The 8,454-nt window shown below is 40.9% G+C and overlaps 1 pseudogene; it reads left to right on the forward strand.

Annotated features, from left to right (window-relative positions):
• Positions 1 to 249: 249 nt before the first annotated feature.
• Positions 250 to 5,732, forward strand: LOC109764520 (F-box/FBD/LRR-repeat protein At5g22660-like; annotated as a pseudogene).
• Positions 5,733 to 8,454: the final 2,722 nt, after the last annotated feature.

Raw genomic sequence — 8,454 nt, forward strand, 5'->3', positions numbered from 1 at the left:
ATATAGAAGATTGAGTTGTAAAAAACAGTCCACTCAGCTTCTTGAGCGGTGGCGGCTTCAAAACAGGAAGGCCGAAGACCGGAAGTCGAACCTCCGATTCTTAGAGAAGGGGACTTGCCGGCGGCGAGGTGAGACGAGGCGAAGTGGCCGAGAAGCATCCATACGCTCCATCCCATTCCCATCCCCACTCGTCGTTTAATCGTTTCTTCGCTCCGCAGCGCCGACCACACCCGCAGCCTACTCGACAGAATGCCTACTAGGAAGAAGCGCAAGGGTGCGCCGTCGGTGTGCGCCACCGACCGCATCGGCACCCTCCCCGACAATATGCTCCACCACCTGCTCTCTTTCCTGCCAGCGCAGGCGGCTGTGCGGACGTGCGTGCTCGCCCGCCGTTGGTGCGACCTCTGGAGGTCCGCCACAGGCCTGCGCATTGTTGGCCTCGACGACGACGAGATGCCTGTGCAGGCCCAAGACATCCGTAAGTTCGTGGACTATCTGCTGGTCCTGCGTGAGCGCACGGACCTAGACACTGTTGAGACCAGATTCGACACTTTCCTAGAAGACGACATACCCTATGTGAACCTATGGGTCCGTTCTGCTGTGATGTGCAAAGTTCGGGTGCTCACCCTTCATGTCTGTGGCGACATCCAATACCACTGCCTAGTTTTTTTTTTTTTTTTGAGAACTGCGTCTTGTCTCTCAGCATCTGAGAACGCTGGACCTTCAGGCTTCGTTTGACACGAGAGGTTTCGGGGGGTATCGAGTGGATTTTCCACGCGTGGCCCAGAATCCTCTACAATTCCTCCTTGGCCCATTTGGCAGACGAGGTTTCGCTGGCCCAATCCACCTGATTCCCCCTCGATCCGCCTCGACCCACGCGGGTCAGAAGGCACGAGGAGGGCCTCGTGGAATTGGAGCCACGCGCGAGACCGAGCCTTCTCCTCGCGCCGCTGGCGGCAGCAGCCATCCTCGCGGAGGGGATGCGTGGCTGGAGGGGATGTGTGGCTGGAGAAGGATTTAAGCTTTCAAGGGGATTGGATGAAAGAGGAGGATTCACCAAATCCTCTAAAATCCCCTCCTCCCAAAACCTCCACGATCCCTTCCTGTCAAACAAAGCCTCAGGGTGTAGCCCTACAGAAGGCCTTCCTTTATTTTGCTAGGTGTCCAGCATTGGAGGATCTGAAGATGCTTAATTGCCTCATCAATGCTAATAAGATATCATCTCATTCCCTGAAGCATTTGAGCATCACCGATTGCCGCTCTGACTTGGATTGCCGGATCTGTGTTTCTACTCTGGGCCTTGTCTCTCTGGAACTAGATGCGTTTGATGGTTCAGCCCCTTTGGCGTTGCTAGATACTGCATTTGTCTACCTAGGCAAGGACTGCCACGATGTCTGCTTGAATTATGAATCTGGTGTTTTCTGTGGAGCTAATGATATTACATGTAAGAACTGTGTTCCTATTAGCGACGATTGCAACAGCGATTGTGTGCTTCTAGGTGGTATCTCAAGTGCTAAACACCTCAAGTTGATATCTACAATTGGAAAGGTATGCCACTTGAGCCACTTGTCTTTACCTCCTTTATGCTATCCCTTTTCTTGTTCTGCACTATCAACATCATTGCTGGAAACAGGCAAAAGAAAACTGATAACATATGCATCACCAGCAACTGGGGTGGTGGGGCAGTTGTGTTCTTAGAGTTTGATCTTTATCTCTCATTCTCATTGATTGTTTAGTTTTGCATTACTGTTTCAGTTTATCTTCTCAAGAGATTTGAAGCACTGCCCTGCATTTTGCAAGTTAAAGACTTTATCACTCAATGAGTACTGGTGCGAGGCTCCTGATTTGCATCCACTATCTTGCATTCTGAAAAACTCACCAGTTCTAGAGAAGCTCACTCTTGAACTTTTTCCCAAGGTATAAATCATCTTTTTTCCCAAGGTATAAATCATCTAACATGGACAATTGCTGCACTGATAAAGTTATTATTGATTATCTATTTTTGTTAAACGTTTCTGCTTACCACAGGGGCAAAATCCCAAATTGGAAATAAAAGGAAGCTACTGTTGCATGGAGAAACCATCTGCAATATCAGAGCACCTTAACGTAGTTGAAGTCAAGTGTGATGTGGTCAACGAGAGAATTCTCAAAGTTCTGAAGTTCCTGTGTGCATTTAACATACATAAGTTGACTAATGACACTTTACATGCTCTCTATATTCTGAAATTAGATTTAATATACTCCCTCCATCCGAAAAAAATTGTCCCTCAAATGAATGTATCTAGCACTAAGTTAGTGCTAGAGTTATTGTACAATATCTTCAGTTCTTCACATGTTCATTTGCACTGATAGTAACCCAAATGCATAGTAACACAATATTTTGACTCATTGTGTTGTCGAATAGTTTGTGCTAATAAATAGCAAAATTTATAGGCTCGCTAGATCTTAGATGCTCCTTGCCATTGTGGGCTAAAATTCGACACTCAGTTTGATTGTAATTCTAGCACTAATTTTTTTGGTATTTTTATAGACTTGCTGTTAGATTTAAGCCTATTGTTGTGTCATTGAGTTGAATAAGTGCATGCCTGTGTGCATAAGTGTGAACGGTACAACTGTGTGGTATGCCGAAGTGCAGCGGCGTGCTGCAGTTTGCCTGCAACTGAAGCCAAGTTGCACAGGTGACCAAATGCGTCTCTGTCTTGGTGAGCTGAACCAGCTGCGTGCATAGGTTCAGTGTTTAAGTCGGTTGTGTTGGCAATCGAATCATGTGTAAGTCAGGCATTTGTTGTACTGAACAGGCTAACTGAAAAAGAAAAGGGGTGTGTGTTGCCCGGAACCCATATACTACTGTTTATCCTCTGTGTTTCAGTTACTCTGTTTTTGCTCTGAAACTATGAAGTGGGCATCGTTCTGAAACACTCCGTGTGTATGTGTCTGTATCCACTGAAATCAGAGAGAGCGGAGGAGATTGTGAGGATCTGAGCCAAGACTTGCATTGGGAGTCTTTACAGTTATACGTGACGTTTTCTTCAAAAATAAGTCTATACATAACATGTCAAGTAGTGTATGCCATGATTGCTTATTTCACATTTCCTTTGCCGTGAAATTGCTTTTGACATTTTCTGTGTTCTTGTTTGGGAGCAGTTTAGCTATATGTTTTCGTGTTAAATTATCAGCTAGAAGTGGCTTATACTCCCTCCGTCCGGAATTATTTGTCGCAGAAATGGATAAAAATGGATGTATGTAGAACTAAAATACATCTAGATATATCAATTTCTCCGACAAGTAATTCTGGGCGGAGGGAGTATCAAATATAGTGGAGTTTGTGCCGAAATTCATATTAAGATAAATTACACCTGGTAAAGTAAATCTCCATCATACATTCATACTTACCAAACTTTGTTCCAGTATCTTCATTTTAATTATGGAGTAACTGAGCACTTTTTTACTTATGCAATACACCAGAGACTTACATTGTTTTTCCATTCTTGTACAGGATTTAATTTCGAGTAACGGTTAGAAGATGCAGGTTGTTGTGGATCTGCCATGTCTCAACCAGTCGGAAATACAAGGCTTAAACCCATCTAAAGCATCTTATGCCGATTCTACTGAGAGGAATGGTGTAGAACCCGCAGTGTGCAACTTATGAACTCTAGATCTTATGCCTATTCTACTGAGAGGAACGAACTCTAGGCCATCTAGCTGGACTTGGTTCCTGTAATTTCTTATGCACTTTAAGCGTTTCTCTTTTGGCCTGGACCCATGACTGCTCTCTAATGATGTGATCTGTATATTTTGTCTCCTGAGCTAACAGGTGGGTGTTTGGAAAAGTAAAGGTGTAGAGTTGCATATGTTGTGTTTTTCGATTGCGCTACTGTTGATATATTTTTTCTGATGTTATATTCTGGGCAGGGAAAATTGAAAGTGAGCTACAGCTCTGAGCTTGTGTTTCGAGCAATTGGAGGGATACCCAGCAGTTGCTACTCTAGGAGGTAATCTCAGCTCCATTCTATAGGAGCACTAGATCATAGAAGCACGCGTTACCGTGCCTGTCTATATTGAAAAATTAATGATAAGTATGTGCTCCCTCCTATCCGAATTAAATGACGTAACCTCTATACAATGTCAATAGTAAAATATATTAAAAAATTAAAAGGTTTGAATTTTATTTATAGATGACACACATGAGAAAATGTCAACAATCTCAAAGGATTTCCAACATTGGTTAGACGTGTGATGCAAATCCGGTAAAAGAAAGTTACATTTTGTTCTAAATTGCAAATATTTTGATTTTACAAACACCAGATTAATGAACCACACTGATGCTAAATAAGGTTTCCAACAGCACTACTATTCAAAACTGAGGGTACCATGATACTGATATCACATGAAAAATGACGCGTAGCTATCGTTTTCTGATTTCAATAGCTCGACTTTGTACATACTACATACCTACATGTCACTTTAGGTTGTGTTGAAGCGACAAATAGCTGATTTTAGGCCCTTCCACGGGGAAAATCCATGGGAGTGCTCGGCCTCGCCTAATCATGGCATCGTACACCGTCCGACATCTCAAGATTTGGGAAAGGATTGACTCGTGGTTGAGGATTCATCTTTCACTAGAAGGGTTAGACGCGTTTTGCTGCGCCGCGCGCTGGTGTTGTTGGGTTTCTTAAAAAAATTACTCACTCTATTTTAAAGTATAAGGTGTATTATTCTTTGAAAAAACAAACCTTTTAAGTTTGATCAAATTTATAGGGAAATATATCAAAATCCAATATCAATTTGATATGATTAGATTCATCATGAAATGAATTTCCATACTTTTTTATTCAATATTCTGGATGTTGATTTTTTTCTCCGAACTTGGTCAAAGTTAAAGAAATTTGTGATTATGTGTCCACTTACCAACCTACATTTATGTTGAGAAATTTCTGCTCGGTGGCTGCATTTACTATATTGGTGCTACAGTATCACATGGTGACGCTTCTTTTTTCTAGGTGGTGGGAGGGTGCGCCGGATTGATATTTTTTTAGGCCGGTTTCTACTAATTAATTAAAAAAATCATTGGCCAAGTCAAAATTGAATACCTCAATTGAATGAAAGAGTTTCAAAATTAGGGAACAAAGTGAATTAAAATATTTGAATGGGAGGGCTCGAGAAATTGTTGATCCGGCCAAAATCGGGTGAGCCAATTCTAAATCGAAGACCTTAAATATTATGAAGCATACTGTATAGTTTAGAAGACTATGAATTGGTTTTCGTACAAAAACTATGAACTGTATTGATTGCCAACCCTTGTCCCTCATCTGTTAGTGCGTTAATTCTAACCAGATAATACTGTTTGAACTAGATCAGCAAAACAACATTATTTTTCTGTTTAGATTGTAAAACATGACTGAGAGGTTCTAAGAAAAGAGTGATGTCTGCAAAACTATGTTGTTATTCAGCTTATATTTTGGGGCATTACCTAAAAAAATGTTTTTCTCAGGTTCCCAAAGAGGATTCTGACATGGTGCTAGCTGATGACAATTTCAGTACCATAGTTGTTGCAGTTGGTGAAGATCTACTTACAAAAACATGAAAGCTCAAAGCTTTCATAAGGTTTGTGCACTGAGAGCAGTGCTCCCTCTTCTCATTGGCAGTTTTGTGGTTGCTCGCTTGCATTTTATTGTACTGGTTATATGTGCCTTGCTAATGCTGATGTTCCTGAATTGAGCATATTTGCATGACTGCTGCTTCTTACGTACTGTACTTGTCTAGGTTGTAGATTCAGTTATTGGAAAATCTCTCTTTTTGAGTATTCTGAAGGTCCTTGTTCACTGTTGCAGATACATGATTTCCTCATACATTGGTTAAGTTACTATTGCAATCACACGGAGTATTCTGAAGGTTCCTTTCCACTGCTGCAGATACATGATTTCCTCAAACAGTTATTTTGCCTTGTTTCCAAGTCTAATGTTTACCCAGTCAATGGTGTCCAAATGTGCACGGGATCCAAAGCTACGCACAATGCCTGATATTCAGTCCCTGGCAAAACTTCTTCATAGTTGGCTTGCGACGGACTTTATAACATTTCATCATGCATATTGGTAATATTGGTTCCTTATCTATTATATGTATTGTCATGATTCTTTTTTGTTTTGTTTTTTCTATTACATATTGTTTGCAGATCATACTTCCGTATGCTGGCCTTGATCACTTTATATTGTTCATCATCCACCAACATGCCAAAAATTCTCTTTATACTGGACTCCCTTGGCATATTTGTTGCCTCAGTCAAGCTTAAGGACCTTAGATATGCATTGGAAGTTTGGAACTCTAGAGGATCTCATTACCTAAACAAAGCACCCAAAGTAGCGCATCCCGGACGGAACGATGATATTTTTTCTGGCATCGTCAATTACCAGCTCTTGTTCCAAAAAGCACAGATAGGTTTGTGTCTTTGAAACTCATTAATGCATCTCATTTATTTTTTGCAACGCTCAAGATAATAACACTAAATTTATCTACTAGAACTTGTCTGGTTATTATGCTTTTAATTTTATTCACTCACGGAACGGGAAAGAACTAAATCATCCCATTTGCTGGGTCAGTATTCATTCATTGTTTCATGATTTGACATTCTACTATGCAAAAACTCCAAGATAATGACCTAGTATTCTCATTCAGGATGGTGACCAGCTAAGGAAGGGATTTTTGCTGCACCAATTCAGCTACATCGACAATGAAGCTGCATACCACTTTCCAGATGATGTACGAGAATTGATTAGCTGTACTAGGAAATATTGACATAATAATATTTTTTGGTTGCATATGATGCTACATTAAAATATTTTCTTGATTTTTAATATATTTAAGTGCACCCAAAATATCTTTCTGTGTATATTAATTCTCACATATATTTGTAATATTAGTCGAGACGTGCATTTGCACATGCACGCTTACTAGTAAAGTATAAGCGCTCCATTGGTGTGCTAATTAAGCATCCATCGGAGGGTCTTTGGCTGAAAAGCAAATTGATTCGGCGGTAGAAAAGTTCCATTGGTATGCTAATTAAGCATCCATCGGGAGGGTCTTTGGCTGAAAAGCAAAGCTAGCATTGCTAGTTCAGCCAATACAAGAGCTAGCATTGCTAGTAATACCATCAGGTTGTGCTTGTGTATAAAGTGCTAGCATTGCAGATTGATATTTTTCACGGATCAGCCGTACAAAAGGCATTGATGCCAACAAATATTGTGTTTGAGTAAAAAGGTTCTATGACACTAGAATCTTCAAATTATGATAGACAAGAGTGCAAGATTTGTTTTTTGTTGTTGTTGATATAATAAGAATACTTGAAGGCGTTGCGCGAATCAGGCCAGCTAAGATGGACATAGAAGAGTCAAAGGAGTTGCGGATGCAAGCACCCGTAGTCATGCTCCGGAGAGTAGGCCAGTTCATTGAACCTCATTAAAAAATATCGGTTTGTCATTGTGATATGATTGCTTGTTTCTTAGTAGATAGACTACATGCCTCCTCCCAGTAATAGCACAACACCGATCGACTGGATGCCAGCACATGGCAACATCTTCCCTGCGTGCATGTCACTATCTAATTGTCATGGTTTACAACGTGTGGTGCTCTCTCATTATGTAGGAGCCCAAGAATACAACATGTCTGACTTCAGCATTAACCATATCCTACCTAATCCGTGCATAACATCCGCACAAACTCAACATGCACGACGGTGTCAAGCGCCGGTTCGTCGACCTTCCAAACGGCATGCTTGCGTGATGGACCCTCCCCTTCTCTTGATGGCTGATTTATTCTTCCTTTCATGAGCTCTTTCTAGGTAGCGAAAGGTTGTATGCCTGTATTCTTCCGGCTGGGCAAGAATTAAGATTTGAGGTGCGATGCTGCTAGTTTGTGTTAGGTATAAATGTTTTGTTGGCCAGGTCTCTGGATCTATGTTGCCTGCCGTGTAGGTGTAGCGCCCAATTAATTAAGGTTCATGCATGCTACCTAATATTAATTCAAAGATAAGCGCCATCGTCCTTCCACACCGGATCTTTTCGAACATCTTAAACCTATGCTGGCCATCCAGTCCATGGGATCCTAACCACTCTATTTGCCTTTAGAACATCCCCAAAAATGGTGGCATTATCGTTCAAAAAATATGGCATGTAGAATAAAGATGATGATGTGACAAAAAAATCATATATGAGTTATCTACAATAAAAGTTCGGGTCATGATTGATGGAAATATGCCCTAGAGGCAATAATAAAGTGGTAATTATTATATTTCCTTATTCATGATAAATATTTATTATTCATGCTAGAATTATATTGACCAGAAACTTAAATACATGTGTGTATACATAAACAAATACCGTGTCCCTAATGAGCCTCTACTAGACTAACTCGTTGATAAAAAAATGTTAAGGTTTCCTAACCATAGACATAAGTTGTCAC

This window comes from Aegilops tauschii, chromosome 2 (assembly GCF_002575655.3).
Source record: "Aegilops tauschii subsp. strangulata cultivar AL8/78 chromosome 2, Aet v6.0, whole genome shotgun sequence".
NCBI classification, from domain to species: Eukaryota; Viridiplantae; Streptophyta; class Magnoliopsida; order Poales; family Poaceae; genus Aegilops; species Aegilops tauschii.